The sequence below is a fragment of the Oncorhynchus gorbuscha genome, unplaced genomic scaffold (genome assembly GCF_021184085.1).
Source record: "Oncorhynchus gorbuscha isolate QuinsamMale2020 ecotype Even-year unplaced genomic scaffold, OgorEven_v1.0 Un_scaffold_4182, whole genome shotgun sequence".
In the NCBI taxonomy this organism is placed as follows: domain Eukaryota; kingdom Metazoa; phylum Chordata; class Actinopteri; order Salmoniformes; family Salmonidae; genus Oncorhynchus; species Oncorhynchus gorbuscha.
In genome coordinates, this window is record NW_025748264.1 from 1 (window position 1) to 22,739 (window position 22,739).

The window sequence follows — 22,739 nt, forward strand, 5'->3', positions numbered from 1 at the left end:
CCTGTGTGTTCCAGGTGAACTCTGAGTTCTACACAGGGTGGCTGGACCACTGGGGGGACCAGCATGCTCAGGTGGACACCCAGAAGGTCAGCAGGATGCTGGGGGAGATGCTCAGCATGGGGGCCAGCGTCAACATGTAGGTCCCCAACCCTCTGGAAAGTGACAGGAAATCGCCGTTCTTAAGAAAAAGGCAAATGTTTTAGCCATTCAATGATAAGACACTGAAATAATGACGGTAAGCGAACAGTAAGAACAATGCGATTGGTAAGGTGCCAGAAAAGGAACAATGTGATTGGTAAGGAAGCAGCAAGGAAAACAATGTGGATTGGTAGTTGTTAAGAAGAAGGAACAGTGTGATTGTGGCAGCTATAGTAAGGAACAATGTGATTGGTATAAATGAGTAAGGAACAATGTGATTGGTAAGGTGCCGAGTATGGAACAATGTGGATTGGTAAGGTGCCGTAGTAAGGAACAATGTGATTGGTAAGGTGCCATAGTAAGAACAGTGTAGATTGGTAAAAGCCATAGTAAGAACAATGGATTGGTAAGGTGTCAGAGTGGAACAATGTGATTGGTAAGGTGCCGTAGTAAGAGAACAATGTGATTGGTAAGGAGTAAGGAACAATGTGATTGGTAAGGTGCCGAGTAAGGAACAATGTGATTGGTATGAGCCGTAGTAAGAACAATGTGATTGGTAAGGAACATGTGATTGGTAAGGAACAATGTGATTGGTAGGTACGTAGTAAGGAACAACGTGAGTAAGAACAATGTGATTGGTATGGAACAATGTGATTGGTAAGGTACCGTGAGTAAGGAACAGTGTGATTGGTAAGGTGTTGTAGTAAGGAACAATGTGATTGGTAAGGTGTCGTAGTAAGGAACAATGTGATTGGTATAGGTGCCGTAGTAAGGAACAATGTGATTGGTAAAGAGCCGTAGTAAGGAACAATGTGATTGGTAAGGAACAATGTGATCGGTATGGTGCCATAGTAAGGAACAATGTGATTGGTAAGGAACGAAATAGTAAGGAACAATGTGATTGGTAAGGTGCCATAGTAAGGAACAATATCATTGGTAAGGAACAATGTGATTGGTATGAGCCGTAGTAAGGAACAATGTGATTGGTAAGGTTGCCGTAGTAAGGAACAATGTGATTGGTATGAGTCAGAGTAAGGAACAATGTGATTGGTAAGGAACAATGTGATTGGTAAGGTGTCGAGTAGGAACAATGTGATTGGTAAGAGTGCCATAGTAAGGAACAATGTGATTGGTAAGGAACAATGTGATTGGTATGCGCCAGTAATGGAACAATGTGATTGGTATACGTAATGAGAACAATATCATTGGTAAGAACAATGTGATTGGTATGAGTCATAGTAAGGAACAATGTGATTGGTAAAGTGAACAATGTAATGGTAATATCATTAGTAGGAACAATGATTGGTATGAGCCGTAGTAAGAAAATGTGATTGGTAAGGAACAATGTGATTGGTAAGTGCCGTAGTAAGGAACAATGTGATTGGTAAGGAACAATGTATTGGAACAATGTGATTAGTAAGGAACAATGGATTGGTAAGGAAACAATGCATTGGTAAGGCAGTCGAGTAAGGAACAAATGTAATTGGTAAGGTTACCATAGTATGAAACAATGGGATTGGTAAGGTGCCGTATAAGGAACAATGTGATTGGTAAGGCAGCCGTAGTGAGAACAATGTGATTGGTAAGGAACAATGTGATCGTAAGGTGCCATAGTAAGGAACAATGTGATTGGTAAGGTGCCATTGTGAAGGAACAATATCATTGGTAAGGAACAATGTGATTGGTAAGGAGCCGTAGTAATGGAACAATGTGATTGGTAAAACCGCTAGGAAGGAACAATGTGATTGGTAAGGTGCCATAGTAAGGAACAATGTGATTGGTAAAGGTGCCATAGTAAGGAACAATGTGATTGGTAAGGAACAATGTGATTGGTAAGGTGCCGTAGTAAGGAACAATGTGATTGGTAAGGAACAATGTGATTGGTAAGGTGCCGTAGTAAGGAACAATGTGATTGGTAAGGTGCCATAATAAGGAACAATGTGATTGGTAAGGTGCCATAGTAAGGAACAATGTGATTGGTAAGGTGCAGTAGTAAGGAACAATGTGATTGGTAAGGAACAATGTGATTGGTAAGGTGCCATAGTAAGAACAATGTGATTGGTAAGGAGCCATTAAGGAACAATGTGATTGGTAAGGAGCCGTAGTAAGGAACAATGTGATTGGTAAGGGAGTAAGGAACAATGTGATTGGTAAGGTGCCATAATAAGGAACAATGTGATTGGTAAGGAACAATGTGATTGGTAAGGTGCCGTAGTAAGGAACAATGTGATTGGTAAGGAACAATGTGATTGGTAAGGTGCCATAGTAAGGAACAATGTGATTGGTAAGGTGCCGTAGTAAGGAACAATGATTGGTAAGGTGCCATAGTAAGGAACAATGTGATTGGTAAGGTGCCGTAGTAAGGAACAATGTGATTGGTAAGGAACAATGTGATTTGTAAATGGAACAATGTGATTGGTAAGGTGCCGTAGTAAGGAACAATGGATTGGTAAGGTGCCATAGTAAGGAACAATGTGATTGGTAAGGTGTTGTAGTAAGGAACAATGATTGGTAAGGTGCCATAGTAAGGAAACAAATGTGATTGGTAAGGTGCCGTAGTAAGGAACAATGTGATTGGGTAAGGTGCCGTAGTAAGGAACAATGTGATTGGTAAGGAGCCGTAGTAAGGAAAACAATGTGATTGGTATGGAACAATGTGATTGGTAAGGTGCCGTAGTAAGGAACAATGTGATTGGTAAGGAGCCGTATAAGGAACAATGTGATTGGTAAGGTGCCGTAGTAAGGAACAATGATTGGTAAGGAGCCGTAGTAAGGAACAATGTGATTGGTAAGTGCCGTAGTAAGGAACAATGTGGATTTGTAAGGTGCCATAGTATGAACAATGTGATTGGTAAGGAACAATGTGATTGGTAAGGTGCCAGTAGTAAGGAACAATGTGATTGGTAAGGAACAATGTGATTGGTAAGGTGCCGTAGTAAGGAACAATGTGATTGGTAAGGTGCCATAGTAAGGAACAATGTGATTTAAAGGTGCCGTAGTAAGGAACAATGTGATTGGTAAGAGTGCCGTAGTAAGGAACAATGTGATGGGTAAGGTGCCATAGTAAGGAACAATGTGATTGGTAGGAACAATGTATTTGTAAGGAACAATGTGATTGGTAAGGTGCCGTAGTAAGGAACAATGTGATTGGTAAGGTGCCATAGTAAGGAACAATGTGATTGGTAAGGTGTTGTAGTAAGGAACGTGATTGGTATGAACAATGTGATTGGTGGAGCCGTAGTAAGGAACAGTGTGATTGGTGGTAGTAAGGAACAATGTGATTGGTAAGGTGCCGTAGTAAGGAACAATGTAATTGGTAAGGTGCCGTAGTAAGAACAATGTAATTGGTAAGGTGCCGTGTAAGGAACAATGTGATTGGTAAGGAGCCGTAGTAAGGAACAATGTATGATTGGTAAGGTGCCGTAGTAAGGAACAATGTGATTTGTAAGGTGCCATAGTAAGGAACAATGTGATTGGTAAGGAACAATGTGATTGGTAAGGTGCCGTAGTAAGGAAAATGTGATTGGTAAGGAACAATGTGATTGGTAAGGTGCCGTAGTATGAACAATGTGATTGGTAAGAGTGCCATAGTAAGGAACAATGTGATTGGTAAGGTGCCGTAGTAAGGAACAATGTGATTGGTAAGGTGCCGTAGTAAGGAACAATGTGATGGGTAGGTACCGTAGTAAGGAACAATGTGATTGGTAAGGAACAATGTGATTTGTATGAACAATGTGATTGGTAAGGTGCCGTAGTAAGGAACAATGTGATTGGTAAGGTGCCATAGTAAGGAACAATGTGATTGGTAAGGTGTTGTAGTAAGGAACAATGTGATTGGTATGGAACAATGTGATTGGTAAGGTACCGTAGTAAGGAACAGTGTGATTGGTAAGGTGTTGTAGTAAGGAACAATGTGATTGGTAAGGTGCCGTAGTAAGGAACAATGTGATTGGTAAGGTGCCGTAGTAAGGAACAATGTGATTGGTAAAAACGTAGTAAGGAACAAAGTGATTGGTAAGGAACAATGTGATCGGTAAGGTGCCATAGTAAGGAACAATGTGATTGGTAAGGAGCCGTAGTAAGGAACAATGTGATTGGTAAGGTGCCATAGTAAGGAACAATATCATTGGTAAGGAACAATGTGATTGGTAAGGAGCCGTAGTAAGGAACAATGTGATTGGTAAGGTGCCGTAGTAAGGAACAATGTGATTGGTAAGGAGCCGTAGTAAGGAACAATGTGATTGGTAAGGAACAATGTGATTGGTAAGGTGCCGTAGTAAGGAACAATGTGATTGGTAAGGTGCCATAGTAAGGAACAATGTGATTGGTAAGGTGCCATAGTAAGGAACAATGTGATTGGTAAGGTGCCATAGTAAGGAACAATGTGATTGGTAGGAACAATGTGATTTTGTAAGGAACAATGTGATTGGTAAGGTGCCATAGTAAGAACAATATCATTGGTAAGGAACAATGTGATTGGTAAGGAGCCGTAGTAAGGAACAATGTGATTGGTAAGGAACAATGTGATTGGTAAGGTGCCGTAGTAAGGAACAATGTGATTGGTATGAGCCGAAGGAACAATGTGATTGGTATGGAACAATGTGATTGGTAAGGTGCCGTAGTAAGGAACAATGTGATTGGTAAGGAACAATGTGATTGGTAAGGTGCCATAGTAAGGAACAATGTGATTGGTAAGGTGCCGTAGTAAGGAACAATGTGATTGGTAAGGTGCCGTAGTAAGGAACAATGTGATTGGTAAGAACAATGTGATCAATGTGATTGGTAAGGTGCAATGTGATCATAGTAAGGAACAATGTGATTGGTAAGGTGCCATTGTAAGGAACAATATCATTGGTAAGGAACAATGTGATTGGTAAGGAGCCGTAGTAAGGAACAATGTGATTGGTAAGGTGCCATAGTAAGGAACAATGTGATTGTTAAGGTGCCATAGTAAGGAACAATGTGATTGGTAAGGTGCCATAGTAAGGAACAATGTGATTGGTAAGGAACAATGTGATTGGTAAGGAACAATGTGATTGGTAAGGTGCCGTAGTAAGGAACAATGTGATTGGTAAGGAACAATGTGATTGGTAAGGTGCCGTAGTAAGGAACAATGTGATTGGTAAGGTGCCATAGTAAGGAACAATGTGATTGGTAAGGTGCCATAGTAAGGAACAATGTGATTGGTAAGGTGCCGTAGTAAGGAACAATGTGATTGGTAAGGAACAATGTGATTGGTAAGGTGCCGTAGTAAGGAACAATGTGATTGGTAAGGAGCCGTAGTAAGGAACAATGTGATTGGTAAGGTGCCATAATAAGGAACAATGTGATTGGTAAGGAACAATGTGATTGGTAAGGTGCCGTAGTAAGAACAATGTGATTGGTAAGGAACAATGTGATTGGTAAGGTGCCATAGTAAGGAACAATGTGATTGGTAAGGTGCCGTAGTAAGGAACAATGTGATTGGTAAGGTGCCATAGTAAGGAACAATGTGATTGGTAAGGTGCCGTAGTAAGGAACAATGTGATTGGTAAGGAACAATGTGATTTGTAAGGAACAATGTGATTGGTAAGGTGCCGTAGTAAGGAACAATGTGATTGGTAAGGTGCCATAGTAAGGAACAATGTGATTGGTAAGGTGTTGTAGTAAGGAACAATGTGATTGGTAAGGTGCCATAGTAAGGAACAATGTGATTGGTAAGGTGCCGTAGTAAGGAACAATGTGATTGGTAAGGTGCCGTAGTAAGGAACAATGTGATTGGTAAGGAGCCGTAGTAAGGAACAATGTGATTGGTAAGGTGTTGTAGTAAGGAACAATGTGATTGGTAAGGTGCCATAGTAAGGAACAATGTGATTGGTAAGGTGCCGTAGTAAGGAACAATGTGATTGGTAAGGTGCCGTAGTAAGGAACAATGTGATTGGTAAGGAGCCGTAGTAAGGAACAATGTGATTGGTAAGGAACAATGTGATTGGTAAGGTGCCGTAGTAAGGAACAATGTGATTGGTAAGGAGCCGTAGTAAGGAACAATGTGATTGGTAAGGTGCCGTAGTAAGGAACAATGTGATTGGTAAGGAGCCGTAGTAAGGAACAATGTGATTGGTAAGGAACAATGTGATTGTAAGGTGCCGTAGTAAGGAACAATGTGATTGGTAAGGAACAATGTGATTGGTAAGGTGCCGTAGTAAGGAACAATGTGATTGGTAAGGTGCCATAGTAAGGAACAATGTGATTGGTAAGGTGCCGTAGTAAGGAACAATGTGATGGGTAAGGTGCCGTAGTAAGGAACAATGTGATTTGTAAGGAACAATGTGATTGGTAAGGTGCCGTAGTAAGGAACAATGTGATTGGTAAGGTGCCATAGTAAGGAACAATGTGATTGGTAAGGTGTTGTAGTAAGGAACAATGTGATTGGTAAGGTGCCATAGTAAGGAACAATGTGATTGGTAAGGTGCCGTAGTAAGGAACAATGTGATTGGTAAGGAACAATGCCGTAGTAAGGAACAATGTGATTGGTAAGGAGCCGTAGTAAGGAACAATGTGATTGGTAAGGTGCCGTAGTAAGGAACAATGTGATTGGTAAGGAGCCGTAGTAAGGAACAATGTGATTGGTAAGGTGCCGTAGTAAGGAACAATGTGATTGGTAAGGTGCCGTAGTAAGGAACAATGTGATTGGTAAGGAACAATGTGATTTGTAAGGAACAATGTGATTGGTAAGGTGCCGTAGTAAGGAACAATGTGATTGGTAAGGTGCCATAGTAAGGAACAATGTGATTGGTAAGGTGTTGTAGTAAGGAACAATGTGATTGGTAAGGTGCCATAGTAAGGAACAATGTGATTGGTAAGGTGCCGTAGTAAGGAACAATGTGATTGGTAAGGTGCCGTAGTAAGGAACAATGTGATTGGTAAGGTGCCATAGTAAGGAACAATGTGATTGGTAAGGTGCCGTAGTAAGGAACAATGTGATTGGTAAGGTGCCGTAGTAAGGAACAATGTGATTGGTAAGGTGCGGTAAGGAACAATGTGATTGGTAAGGTGCCGTAGTAAGGAACAATGTGATTGGTAAGGAACAATGTGATTGGTAAGGTGCCGTAGTAAGGAACAATGTGATTGGTAAGGTGCCATAGTAAGGAACAATGTGATTGGTAAGGTGCCGTAGTAAGGAACAATGTGATTGGTAAGGTGACGTAGTAAGGAACAATGTGATGGGTAAGGTGCCGTAGTAAGGAACAATGTGATTGGTAAGGTGCCATAGTAAGGAACAATGTGATTGGTAAGGTGCCATAGTAAGGAACAATGTGATTGGTAAGGAACAATGTGATTGGTAAGGTGCCGTAGTAAGGAACAATGTGATTGGTAAGGAACAATGTGATTGGTAAGGTGCCGTAGTAAGGAACAATGTGATTGGTAAGGTGCCATAGTAAGGAACAATGTGATTGGTAAGGTGCCATAGTAAGGAACAATGTGATTGGTAAGGTGCCGTAGTAAGGAACAATGTGATTGGTAAGGAACAATGTGATTGGTAAGGTGCCGTAGTAAGGAACAATGTGATTGGTAAGGAGCCGTAGTAAGGAACAATGTGATTGGTAAGGTGCCGTAGTAAGGAACAATGTGATTGGTAAGGTGCCATAATAAGGAACAATGTGATTGGTAAGGAACAATGTGATTGGTAAGGTGCCGTAGTAAGGAACAATGTGATTGGTAAGGAACAATGTGATTGGTAAGGTGCAATAGTAAGGAACAATGTGATTGGTAAGGTGCCGTAGTAAGGAACAATGTGATTGGTAAGGTGCCATAGTAAGGAACAATGTGATTGGTAAGGTGCCGTAGTAAGGAACAATGTGATTGGTAAGGAACAATGTGATTTGTAAGGAACAATGTGATTGGTAAGGTGCCGTAGTAAGGAACAATGTGATTGGTAAGGTGCCATAGTAAGGAACAATGTGATTGGTAAGGTGTTGTAGTAAGGAACAATGTGATTGGTAAGGTGCCATAGTAAGGAACAATGTGATTGGTAAGGTGCCGTAGTAAGGAACAATGTGATTGGTAAGGTGCCGTAGTAAGGAACAATGTGATTGGTAAGGAGCCGTAGTAAGGAACAATGTGATTGGTAAGGTGTTGTAGTAAGGAACAATGTGATTGGTAAGGTGCCATAGTAAGGAACAATGTGATTGGTAAGGTGCCGTAACAATGTGATTGGTAAGGTGCCGTAGTAAGGAACAATGTGATTGGTAAGGAGCATTAGTAAGGAACAATGTGATTGGTAAGGAACAATGTGATTGGTAAGGTGCCGTAGTAAGGAACAATGTGATTGGTAAGGAGCCGTAGTAAGGAACAATGTGATTGGTAAGGTGCCGTAGTAAGGAACAATGTGATTGGTAAGGAGCCGTAGTAAGGAACAATGTGATTGGTAAGGTGCCGTAGTAAGGAACAATGTGATTGGTAAGGAACAATGTGATTGGTAAGGTGCCGTAGTAAGGAACAATGTGATTGGTAAGGAACAATGTGATTGGTAAGGTGCCGTAGTAAGGAACAATGTGATTGGTAAGGTGCCATAGTAAGGAACAATGTGATTGGTAAGGTGCCGTAGTAAGGAACAATGTGATGGGTAAGGTGCCGTAGTAAGGAACAATGTGATTGGTAAGGAACAATGTGATTTGTAAGGAACAATGTGATTGGTAAGGTGCCGTAGTAAGGAACAATGTGATTGGTAAGGTGCCATAGTAAGGAACAATGTGATTGGTAAGGTGTTGTAGTAAGGAACAATGTGATTGGTAAGGTGCCATAGTAAGGAACAATGTGATTGGTAAGGTGCCGTAGTAAGGAACAATGTGATTGGTAAGGTGCCGTAGTAAGGAACAATGTGATTGGTAAGGAGCCGTAGTAAGGAACAATGTGATTGGTAAGGTGCCGTAGTAAGGAACAATGTGATTGGTAAGGAGCCGTAGTAAGGAACAATGTGATTGGTAAGTTGCCGTAGTAAGGAACAATGTGATTGGTAAGGTGCCGTAGTAAGGAACAATGTGATTGGTAAGGAACAATGTGATTTGTAAGGAACAATGTGATTGGTAAGGTGCCGTAGTAAGGAACAATGTGATTGGTAAGGTGCCATAGTAAGGAACAATGTGATTGGTAAGGTGTTGTAGTAAGGAACAATGTGATTGGTAAGGTGCCATAGTAAGGAACAATGTGATTGGTAAGGTGCCATAGTAAGGAACAATGTGATTGGTAAGGTGCCGTAGTAAGGAACAATGTGATTGGTAAGGTGCCATAGTAAGGAACAATGTGATTGGTAAGGTGCCGTAGTAAGGAACAATGTGATTGGTAAGGTGCCGTAGTAAGGAACAATGTGATTGGTAAGGTGCCATAGTAAGGAACAATGTGATTGGTAAGGTGCCGTAGTAAGGAACAATGTGATTGGTAAGGAACAATGTGATTGGTAAGGTGCCGTAGTAAGGAACAATGTGATTGGTAAGGTGCCATAGTAAGGAACAATGTGATTGGTAAGGTGCCGTAGTAAGGAACAATGTGATTGGTAAGGTGGCGTAGTAAGGAACAATGTGATGGGTAAGGTGTTGTGATTGGTAAGGAACAATGTGATTTGTAAGGAACAATGTGATTGGTAAGGTGCCGTAGTAAGGAACAATGTGATTGGTAAGGTGCCATAGTAAGGAACAATGTGATTGGTAAGGTGCCATAGTAAGGAACAATGTGATTGGTAAGGAGCCGTAGTAAGGAACAATGTGATTGGTAAGGTGTTGTAGTAAGGAACAATGTGATTGGTAAGGTGCCATAGTAAGGAACAATGTGATTGGTAAGGTGTTGTAGTAAGGAACAATGTGATTGGTAAGGAGCCGTAGTAAGGAACAATGTGATTGGTAAGGTGTTGTAGTAAGGAACAATGTGATTGGTAAGGTGTTGTAGTAAGGAACAATGTGATTGGTAAGGTGCCATAATAAGGAACAATGTGATTGGTAAGGAACAATGTGATTGGTAAGGTGTTGTAGTAAGGAACAAGCTAAATGAATCAGCTTTTTTTTAATCATCCCACACAACATAACAACAGCAGTTGTTCTATTCTCTTTACCAATCACATTGTTCCTTACCATTGTTCTATTATCTTTACCAATCACATTGTTCCTTACCATTGTTCTATTATCTTTACCAATCACATTGTTCCTTACCATTGTTCTATTCTCTATACCAATCACATTGTTCCTTACCATTGTTCTATTCTCTTTACCAATCACATTGTTCCTTACCATTGTTCTACTCTCTTTACCAATCACATTGTTCCTTACCATTGTTCTATTCTCTTTACCAATCACATTGTTCCTTACCATTGTTCTATTCTCTTTACCAATCACATTGTTCCTTACCATTGTTCTACTCTTTACCAATCACATTGTTCCTTACCATTGTTCTATTCTCTTTACCAATCACATTGTTCCTTACCATTGTTCTATTCTCTATACCAATCACATTGTTCCTTACCATTGTTCTATTCTCTTTACCAATCACATTGTTCCTTACCATTGTTCTATTCTCTTTACCAATCACATTGTTCCTTACCATTGTTCTATTCTCTTTACCAATCACATTGTTCCTTACCATTGTTCTATTCTCTTTACCAATCACATTGTTCCTTACCATTGTTCTATTCTCTTTACCAATCACATTGTTCCTTACCATTGTTCTATTCTCTTTACCAATCACATTGTTCCTTACCATTGTTCTATTCTCTTTACCAATCACATTGTTCCTTACCATTGTTCTATTCTCTTTACCAATCATTGTTCCTTACCATTGTTCTATTCTCTTTACCAATCACATTGTTCCTTACCATTGTTCTATTCTCTTTACCAATCACATTGTTCCTTACCATTGTTCTACTCTCTTTACCAATCACATTGTTCCTTACCATTGTTCTATTCTCTTTACCAATCACATTGTTCCTTACCATTGTTCTATTCTCTCACTACAGGTATATGTTTGAAGGAGGGACCAACTTTGGCTACTGGAATGGTTGGTTTAATAGCCTGTATCAATATTTCCTTCATTAAGTCTCGTATACCAATCATTTAATACTGTCAAAGTATTGTTCCCTCATGTTAACCCTGTAGAGATGTTGTCGTGTTAACCCTGTTGTCGTGTTAACCCTGTAGGATCAGATGTATAACTGTTGTCTTGTTAACCCTGTAGGATCAGATGTAGTTGTGTTAACCCTGTAGGATCAGATGTAGTTGTGTTAACCCTGTAGGATCAGATGTATAACTGTTGTCGTGTTAACCCTGTAGGATCAGATGTAGTTGTGTTAACCCTGTAGGATCAGATATAGTTGTGTTAACCCTGTAGGATCAGATGTAGTTGTGTTAACCCTGTAGGATCAGATGTAGTTGTGTTAACCCTGTAGGATCAGATGTATAACTGTAGTTGTGTTAACCCTGTAGGATCAGATGTAGTTGTGTTAACCCTGTAGGATCAGATGTAGTTGTGTTAACCCTGTAGGATCAGATGTATAACTGTTGTCTTGTTAACCCTGTAGGATCAGATGTAGTCGTGTTAACCCTGTAGGATCAGATGTATTCGTGTTAACCCTGTAGGATCAGATATAGTTGTGTTAACCCTGTAGGATCAGATGTAGTTGTGTTAACCCTGTAGGATCAGATGTAGTTGTGTTAACCCTGTAGGATCAGATGTAGTTGTGTTAACCCTGTAGGATCAGATGTATAACTGTTGTCTTGTTAACCCTGTAGGATCAGATGTAGTTGTGTTAACCCTGTAGGATCAGATGTAGTTGTGTTAACCCTGTAGGATCAGATGTAGTTGTGTTAACCCTGTAGGATCAGATGTAGTTGTGTTAACCCTGTAGGATCAGATGTATAACTGTAGTTGTGTTAACCCTGTAGGATCAGATGTATAACTGTTGTCTTGTTAACCCTGTAGGAGCGGACCATGGTAACAGGTTTAGGTCGGTAGTGACCAGTTATGACTACAACGCCCTCTGTCTGAGGCAGGAGACCCTACAGAGAAACTACTAGCCATACGGGACACCATTAGCAAGGTAACACCCTTAACCTGTCCTAACCCAGTAGAGAATATAATGGCCCTACGGAACACCATCACCATGGTAACAAGCCTAACCATTAACCTGTCCCTAACCCAGTAGAGAATATAATGGCCATACGGGACACCATCAGCAAGGTAACACTCCCTTAACCTGTCCTAACCCAGTAGAGAATATACTGGCCCTACGGAACACCATCACCATGGTAACAAGCCTAACCATTAACCTGTCCTAACCCAGTAGAGAATATACTGGCCATACGGGACACCATCACCATGGTAACAACCCTCAACCTGTCCTAACCCAGTAGAGAATATACTGGCCATACGGAACACCATCACCATGGTAACAAGCCTAACCATTAACCTGTCCTAACCCAGTAGAGAATATACTGGCCATACGGACACCATCACCATGGTAACAACCCTCAACCTGTCCTAACCCAGTAGAGAATATACTGGCCATACGGAACACCATCACCATGGTAACAACCCTTAACCTGTCCTAACCCAGTAGAGAATATACTGGCCATATGGAACACCATCACCATGGTAACAACCCTTAACCTGTCCTAACCCAGTAGAGAATATACTGGCCATACGGAACACCATCACCATGGTAACAAGCCTAACCCTTAACCTGTCCTAACCCAGAAGAGAATATACTGGCCATACGGGACACCATCACCATGGTAACAACCCATAACCTGTCCTAACCCAGTAGAGAATATACTGGCCATACGGGACACCATCACCATGGTAACAAGACTGGGACAAACCCACAGGACTCAGTTCATCTTAGGTTATGTCCCAAATGGCACTCTATGCCCTATATAGTGCACTACTTGACCAAGACCCATAGTGCTCTAGTGTATTATATAGGGCATACTAGGATGCACGGGCTCTGTTCAAAAGTATCACACTATATAGAGAGGCATTTGATGACATATATGGTATTGAAGACATGTATGTTGTATGTTAATACTGGCTATATTTTTCCCCTTTCTAGTTCAGAGACATCCCTGTGGGTCCCATGCCCCCAGCCTCTCCCAAGATGGCCTATGGCTTTGTGACTCTGACAATGGTATGGGCTTATTACAGCATACTTTACTACCAGGACCCAGCCTTATTACAGCATACTTTACTACCAGGACCCAGCCTTATTACAGCATACTTTAGTACCAGGACCCAGCTTTATTACAGCATACTTTACTACCAGGACCCAGCCTTATTACAGCATACTTTACAACCAGGACCCAGCCTTATTACAGCATACTTTACTACCATGACCCATCCTTATTACAGCATACTTTACTACCAGGACCCAGCCTTATGACAGCATACTTTACTTCCAGGACCCAGCCTTATTACAGCATACTTTACTACCAGGACCCATCCTTATTACAGCATACTTTACTACCAGGACCCAGCCTTATTACAGCATACTTTACTACCAGGACCCAGCCTTATTACAGCATACTTTACTACCAGGACCCATCCTTATTATAGCATACTTTACAACCAGGACCCAGCCTTATTACAGCATACTTTAGTACCAGGACCCAGCCTTATTACAGCATACTTTACAACTAGGACCCAGCCTTATTATAGCATACTTTACAACCAGGACCCAGCCTTATTACAGCATACTTTACTACCAGGACCCAGCCTTATTACAGCATACTTTACTACCATGACCCATCCTTATTACAGCATACTTTACTACCATGACCCATCCTTATTACATCATACTTTACTTCCAGGACCCATCCTTATTACATCATACTTTACTTCCAGGACCCAGCCTTATTACAGCATACTTTACTACCAGGTCCCAGCCTTATTACAGCATACTTTACTACCATGACCCATCCTTATTACAGCATACTTTACTACCATGACCCATCCTTATTACATCATACTTTACTTCCAGGACCCAGCCTTATTACAGCATACTTTACTACCAGGACCCAGCCTTATTACAGCATACTTTACTACCAGGACCCAGCCTTATTACAGCATACTTTACTACCAGGACCCAGCCTTATGACAGCATACTTTACTACCAGGACCCAGCCTTATGACAGCATACTTTACTACCAGGACCCAGCCTTATTACAGCATACTTTACTACAAGGACCCAGCCTTATTACAGCATACTTTACTACCAGGACCCAGCCTTATTACAGCATACTTTACAACCAGGACCCAGCCTTATTACAGCATACTTTACTACCAGGACCCAGCCTTATTACAGCATACTTTACTACCAGGACCCAGCCTTATTACAGCATACTTTACAACCAGGACCCAGCCTTATTACAGCATACTTTACTACCAGGACCCAGCCTTATTACAGCATACTTTACAACCAGGACCCAGCCTTATTACAGCATACTTTACAACCAGGACCCAGCCTTATTACAGCATACTTTACTACCAGGACCCAGCCTTATTACAGCATACTTTACTACCAGGACCCAGCCTTATTACAGCATACTTTACAACCAGGACCCAGCCTTATTACAGCATACTTTACTACCAGGACCCAGTCTTATTACAGCATACTTTACCATCAACCACCACAGTGCCTTATTACAGCACTAGAGAGGTGTGTGGCCACTTGGAGACACTACTAAGTCCTCTCACTAACCCCCAGTCTGGAGAGGTGTGTGGCCACTTGGAGACAGCAGTAAGTCCTCTCACTAACCCCCAGTCTGGAGAGGTGTGTGGCCACTTGGAGACATCAGTAAGTCCTCTCACTAACTCCCAGTCTGGAGAGGTGTGTGGCCACTTGGAGACAGCAGTAAGTCCTCTCACTAACCCCCAGTCTGGAGAGGTGTGTGCCACTTGGAGACAGCAGTAAGTCCTCTCACTAACCCCCAGTCTGGAGAGCTGTGTGGCCACTTGGAGACAGCAGTAAGTCCTCTCACTAACTCCCAGTCTGGAGAGGTGTGTGGCCACTTGGAGACAGCAGTAAGTCCTCTCACTAACCCCCAGTCTGGAGAGGTGTGTGGCCACTTGGAGACAGCAGTAAGTCCTCTCACTAACCCCCAGTCTGGAGAGGTGTGTGGCCACTTGGAGACAGCAGTAAGTCCTCTCACTAACCCCCAGTCTGGAGAGGTGTGTGGCCACTTAGAGACACTAGTAAGTCCTCTCACTAACCCCCAGTCTGGAGAGGTGTGTGGCCACTTGGAGACAGCAGTAAGTCCTCTCACTAACCCCCAGTCTGGAGAGGTGTGTGGCCACTTGGAGACAGCAGTAAGTCCTCTCACTAACCCCCAGTCTGGAGAGGTGTGTGGCCACTTGGAGACAGCAGTAAGTCCTCTCACTAACCCCCAGTCTGGAGAGGGTGTGTGGCCACTTGGAGACAGCAGTAAGTCCTCTCACTAACCCCAGTCTGGAGAGGTGTGTGGCCACTTAGAGACACTAGTAAGTCCTCTCACTAACCCCCAGTCTGGAGAGGTGTGTGGCCACTTGGAGACACTAGTAAGTCCTCTCACTAACCCCTAGTCTGGAGAGGTGTGTGGCCACTTAGAGACACTAGTAAGTCCTCTCACTAACCCCAGTCTGGAGAGGTGTGGCCACTTGGAGACAGCAGTAAGTCCTCTCACTAACCCCCAGTCTGGAGAGGTGTGGCCACTTGGAGACAGCAGTAAGTCCTCTCACTAACCCCCAGTCTGGAGAGGTGTGTGGCCACTTGGAGACAGCAGTAAGTCCTCTCACTAACCCCCAGTCTGGAGAGGTGTGTGGCCACTTGGAGACAGCAGTAAGTCCTCTCACTAACCCCCAGTCTGGAGAGGTGTGTGGCCACTTGGAGACAGCAGTAAGTCCTCTCACTAACCCCCAGTCTGGAGAGGTGTGTGGCCACTTAGAGACACTAGTAAGTCCTCTCACTAACCCCCAGTCTGGAGAGGTGTGTGGCCACTTGGAGACACTAGTAAGTCCTCTCACTAACCCTAGTCTGGAGAGGTGTGTGGCCACTTGGAGACAGCAGTAAGTCCTCTCACTAACCCCCAGTCTGGAGAGGTGTGGCCACTTGGAGACAGCAGTAAGTCCTCTCACTAACCCCCAGTCTGGAGAGGTGTGTGGCCACTTGGAGACAGCAGTAAGTCCTCTCACTAACCCCCAGTCTGGAGAGGTGTGTGGCCACTTGGAGACAGCAGTAAGTCCTCTCACTAACCCCAGTCTGGAGAGGTGTGTGGCCACTTGGAGACAGCAGTAAGTCCTCTCACTAACCCCAGTCTGGAGAGGTGTGTGGCCACTTGGAGACAGCAGTAAGTCCTCTCACTAACCCCCAGTCTGGAGAGGTGTGTGGCCACTTGGAGACAGCAGTAAGTCCTCTCACTAACCCCCAGTCTGGAGAGGTGTGTGGCCACTTGGAGACAGCAGTAAGTCCTCTCACTAACCCCCAGTCTGGAGAGGTGTGTGGCCACTTAGAGACACTAGTAAGTCCTCTCACTAACCCCAGTCTGGAGAGGTGTGTGGCCACTTGGAGACAGCAGTAAGTCCTCTCACTAACCCCCAGTCTGGAGAGGTGTGTGGCCACTTGGAGACAGCAGTAAGTCCTCTCACTAACCCCCAGTCTGGAGAGGTGTGTGGCCACTTGGAGACAGCAGTAAGTCCTCTCACTAACCCCCAGTCTGGAGAGGTGTGTGGCCACTTAGAGACACTAGTAAGTCCTCTCACTAACCCCCAGTCTGGAGAGGTGTGTGGCCACTTGGAGACAGCAGTAAGTTCTCTCACTAACCCCCAGTCTGGAGAGGTGTGTGGCCACTTGGAGACAGCAGTAAGTCCTCTCACTAACCCCCAGTCTGGAGAGGTGTGTGGCCACTTAGAGACACTAGTAAGTCCTCTCACTAACCCCCAGTCTGGAGAGGTGTGTGGCCACTTGGAGACACTAGTAAGTCCTCTCATTCAACCCCTTGTCATAGTGTTTTCTTATGTTGTACCTACCCCACATATTCTGGTCATGTTACTGAATGTATCCAGAGTATTTTCAGATTCCGTTATCAACAAATGTGTCGAAAAGTCCAGTATATGTAAAACGCACATAAAATCAACAGTGTGATGTGTGGAAGCAAGTCTTGTTTGTATTCCTCCTTATAGTGGAATCAGTGTATTCTGCCAAAAGCGAACGAGAAACTGCTCACCCTGAGGCGGGGCTCCCAGGAGCCGGGACTTTAATGCAGGAAACTTAAATCTGTTTTTCCACATTTCTTTCAACAAGTTAAATGTGCAAACAGAGGGGGAGAAAACTCTGGACCACCTTTACTCTAGACACAGAGAGACGCGTACAAAGCTCTCCCTCACCCTCCATTTGGCAAATCTGACCATTGATGAAGCCAGTGACTGATGTATTGTACTTCTCAATGCCATCAGAGGAATCCCAGAACATCTTGGATTCAGAGTGAATGTTACATTTAGAGTGAATGTTACATTTAGAGTGAATGTTACATTTAGAGGGTGAATGTTACATTTAGAGAGTGAATGTTACATTTAGAGTGAATGTTACATTTAGAGTGAATGTTACATTTAGAGGGTGAATGTTACATTTAGAGAGTGAATGTTACATTTAGAGAGTGAATGTTACATTTAGAGAGTGAATGTTACATTTAGAGAGTGAATGTTACATTTAGAGGGTGAATGTTACATTTAGAGGGTGAATGTTACATTTAGAGAGTGAATGTTACATTTAGAGAGTGAATGTTAATTTTAGAGAGTGAATGTTAATTTTAGAGAGTGAATGTTACATTTAGAGAGTGAATGTTACATTTAGAGAGTGAATGTTACATTTAGAGAGTGAATGTTACATTTAGAGGGTGAATGTTACATTTAGAGGGTGAATGTTACATTTAGAGAGTGAATGTTACATTTAGAGAGTGAATGTTAATTTTAGAGTGTGAATGTTAATTTTAGAGAGTGAATGTTACATTTAGAGAGTGAATGTTACATTTAGAGAGTGAATGTTACATTTAGAGGGTGAATGTTACATTTAGAGGGTGAATGTTACATTTAGAGAGTGAATGTTACATTTAGAGAGTGAATGTTAATTTTAGAGTGTGAATGTTAATTTTAGAGAGTGAATGTTACATTTAGAGAGTGAATGTTACATTTAGAGAGTGAATGTTACATTTAGAGAGTGAATGTTACATTTAGAGTGAATGTTACATTTAGAGAGTGAATGTTACATTTAGAGAGTGAATGTTAATTTTAGAGAGTGAATGTTAATTTTAGAGAGTGAATGTTAATTTTAGAGAGTGAATGTTACATTTAGAGAGTGAATGTTACATTTAGAGAGTGAATGTTACATTTAGAGAGTGAATGTTACATTTAGAGAGTGAATGTTAATTTTAGAGTGTGAATGTTAATTTTAGAGAGTGAATGTTACATTTAGAGAGTGAATGTTACATTTAGAGAGTGAATGTTACATTTAGAGAGTGAATGTTACATTTAGAGGGTGAATGTTACATTTAGAGAGTGAATGTTACATTTAGAGTGTGAATGTTAATTTTAGAGTGTGAATGTTAATTTTAGAGAGTGAATGTTAATTTTAGAGAGTGAATGTTACATTTAGAGAGTGAATGTTACATTTAGAGAGTGAATGTTACATTTAGAGAGTGAATGTTACATTTAGAGAGTGAATGTTACATTTAGAGTGAATGTTACATTTAGAGAGTGAATGTTACATTTAGAGAGTGAATGTTAATTTTAGAGAGTGAATGTTAATTTTAGAGAGTGAATGTTACATTTAGAGAGTGAATGTTACATTTAGAGAGTGAATGTTACATTTAGAGAGTGAATGTTAATTTTAGAGAGTGAATGTTAATTTTAGAGAGTGAATGTTACATTTAGAGTGAATGTTAATTTTAGAGAGTGAATGTTAATTTTAGAGAGTGAATGTTACATTTAGAGAGTGAATGTTACATTTAGAGTGAATGTTACATTTAGAGAGTGAATGTTACATTTAGAGTGAATGTTACATTTAGAGAGTGAATGTTACATTTAGAGAGTGAATGTTACATTTAGAGAGTGAATGTTACATTTAGAGGGTGAATGTTACATTTAGAGAGTGAATGTTACAGATGAAAGGCCTATTGTCATTGTTAAAAATGTGAATTGTGAAACATAAAATGTAAAATTTCTTATAATACCATTAATATTTCCAAATTTTAATTCTTGGAATAAACTATATATATATATATTGAGATAAACTTTTGTTATTGACCAAATACGTATTTTCCACCATAATTTGCAAATAAATTCATTAAAAATCCTACAATGTGATTTTCTGGATTTTTTTCCTTCTCATTTTGTCTGTCATAGTTGAAGTGGACCTATGATGAAAATTACAGGCCTCTCTCATCTTTTTAAGTGGGAGAACTTGCACAATTGGTGGCTGACTAAATACTTTTTTGCCCCACTGTATATATATATATGTATGCTTTATCTACCAAAGAAATGTGTGGACGACCTGCAGGTTGTAAACCAATGCCCTAAGAGAAATAAATCACAGTACAACATGATGTATGACTTCAATGTCTGCTCTATTTGGTAGGTAGGGAACCTCAGCAGCCTGTTGGACACGCTGTCACCTCAGGGTCCTGTCCGCTCACTGTACCCTCTGTCTTTTGAAGAGATGAAACAGGTAGGTCTCTATCCTGGGACACCACCAGGTATAGTTATGGAAGGTAGGTCTCTATCCTGGGACACCACCTGGTATAGTTATGGAAGGTAGGTCTCTATCCTGGGACACCACCTGGTATAGTTATGGAAGGTAGGTCTCTATCCTGGGACACCACCTGGTATAGTTATGGAAGGTAGGTCTCTATCCTGGGACACCACCTGGTATAGTTATGGAAGGTAGGTCTCTATCCTGGGACACCACCTGGTATAGTTATGGAAGGTAGGTCTCTATCCTGGGACACCACCTGGTGTAGTTATGGAAGGTAGGTCTCTATCCTGGGACACCATCTGGTATAGTTATGGAAGGTAGGTCTCTATCCTGGGACACCACCTGGTATAGTTATGAAAGGTAGGTCTCTATCCTGGGACACCACCTGGTATAGTTATGGAAGGTAGGTCTCTATCCTGGGACACCACCTGGTATAGTTATGGAAGGTAGGTCTCTATCCTGGGACACCACCAGGTATAGTTATGGAAGGTAGGTCTCTATCCTGGGACACCACCTGGTATAGTTATGGAAGGTAGATCTCTATCCTGGGACACCATCTGGTATAGTTATGGAAGGTAGGTCTCTATCCTGGGACACCATCTGGTATAGTTATGGAAGGTAGGTCTCTATCCTGGGACACCACCTGGTATAGTTATGGAAGGTAGATCTCTATCCTGGGACACCACCTGGTATAGTTATGGAAGGTAGGTCTCTATCCTGGGACACCACCTGGTATAGTTATGGAAGGTAGATCTCTATCCTGGGACACCACCTGATGTAGTTTTGGTAGGTAGGTCTCTATCCTGGGACACCATCTGGTATAGTTATGGAAGGTAGGTCTCTATCCTGGGACACCACCTGGTATAGTTATGGAAGGTAGGTCTCTATCCTGGGACACCACCTGGTGGAAGGTAGATCTAAGAAACCATTCACATTGTTTTAACTTGACTTCATGTGTTTAATGTTGTACCTGTTCTGTTGGCTAGTACTATGGCTTCATGCTGTACCGGACCAAGCTGCCCAGGGACCTGCCAGAAGACACACCCCTAATCTCTCCTCTGAATGGGGTTCATGACCGGGCATATGTCTCGGTCTGTGGGGTAGGTGTCTCGGTCTGTGGGGTAGGTGTCTCTCTGTCTGTGGGGTAGGTGTCTCTCTGTCTGTGGGGTAGGTGTCTCTCTGTCTGTGGGGTAGGTGTCTGTCTTAATGGGGGTAGGTGTCTGTCTTAATGGGGGTAGGTGTCTCTCTGTCTGTGGGGTAGGTGTCTCTCTGTCTGTCTTAATGGGGGTAGGTGTCTGTCTTAATGGGGTAGGTGTCTCTCTGTCTGTGGGGTAGGTGTCTCTGTCTGTGGGGTAGGTGTCTCTCTGTCTGTGGGGTAGGTGTCTCTCTGTCTGTGGGGTAGGTGTCTCTCTGTGGGGTAGGTGTCTGTCTGTGGGGTAGGTGTCTCTCTGTCTGTGGGGTAGGTGTCTCTCTGTCTGTGGGGTAGGTGTCTCTCTGTCTGTGGGGTAGGTGTCTCTCTGTCTGTGGGGTAGGTGTCTCTCTGTCTGTGGGGTAGGTGTCTCTCTGTCTGTCTTAATGGGGGTAGGTGTCTCTGTCTGTCTTAATGGGGGTAGGTGTCTCTGTCTGTCTTAATGGGGGTAGGTGTCTCTGTCTGTCTTAATGGGGGTAGGTGTCTGTCACACCACTAGTGCTGTCCTCGTCTGGTCATTCAGACGGTGCCTCTACTGGTGGTAGAAAACGCTGCTGACTATACCGAGCACATGCGTGTTGATTTTGTCCATCCACACCAGATGGGATTATGACACGCAGGCTGAAATATCAAAACGACCTCTGAAAAAACTATATTAATTTGGGGACAGGATCTTTGTAGAATTTTGAGTCACACAAAATCATGTGATCTCTACTGTGACATTTAAATCTAATCCACAGATAACAAGGGGAAGCCTAGTAAATTCCTAAAACTTCTCTTCTTCAGTAGTCGTCGTCTTCTGCGGATTTTATCTGGCGGTTGGCAACCAACTTTAAAGGTGCATTACCACTACCAACTGGACTGGAGTGTGGACTTCAGTTCATCTTTCAAACACCCACGTGGGTATATGCTCCTAACAACCAATGAGATTGGAGAGGCGGGACTTGCGGCGCGTCTAAGAGAACCATGTTCTATTTCCTGGCTGTGCAGACGCTCAGTTTGGATTAAATTATTAACATGTCTGTGTACATTTAATTTTGCAACGTGAGCGCCTGGTCAGAATGTCAGGCGCCGTTCCTGAATCTTCGAGTATTCAATGTTGTACAGAGGTTGTGTGATGGTTTTGTCCTGTTAACATGTTGTAGAGGTTGTGTGATGGTCAGCATGTTGTAGAGGTTGTGTGATGGTCAGCATGTTGTAGAGAGGTTGTGTGATGGTTTTGTCCTGTCAACATGTTGTAGAGGTTGTGTGATGGTCAGCATGTTGTAGAGGTTGTGTGATGGTCAGCATGTTGTAGAGAGGTTGTGTGATGGTTTTGTCCTGTCAACATGTTGTACAGAGGTTGTGTTATGGTCAGCATGTTGTACAGAGGTTGTGTGATGGTCAACATGTTACAGAGGTTGTGTGATGGTTTTGTCCTGTCAACACGTTGTAGAGGTTGTGTGATGGTCAGCATGTTGTACAGAGGTTGTGTGATGGTCAGCATGTTGTAGAGGTTGTGTGATGGTTTTGTCCTGTCAACACGTTGTAGAGGTTGTGTGATGGTCAGCATGTTGTACAGAGGTTGTGTGATGGTTTTGTCCTGTCAGCATGTTGTACAGAGGTTGTGTGATGGTTTTGTCCTGTCAACATGTTGTACAGAGGTTGTGTGATGGTTTTGTCCCGTCAACATGT

The 22,739-nt window shown here is 42.3% G+C and overlaps 1 pseudogene; it reads left to right on the top strand.

Moving 5' to 3' along the window:
- The first annotated feature begins 6 nt into the window (after window positions 1-6).
- Window positions 7-22,739, top strand: part of LOC124028448 — a 29,902-nt pseudogene continuing 7,169 nt past the window's right edge.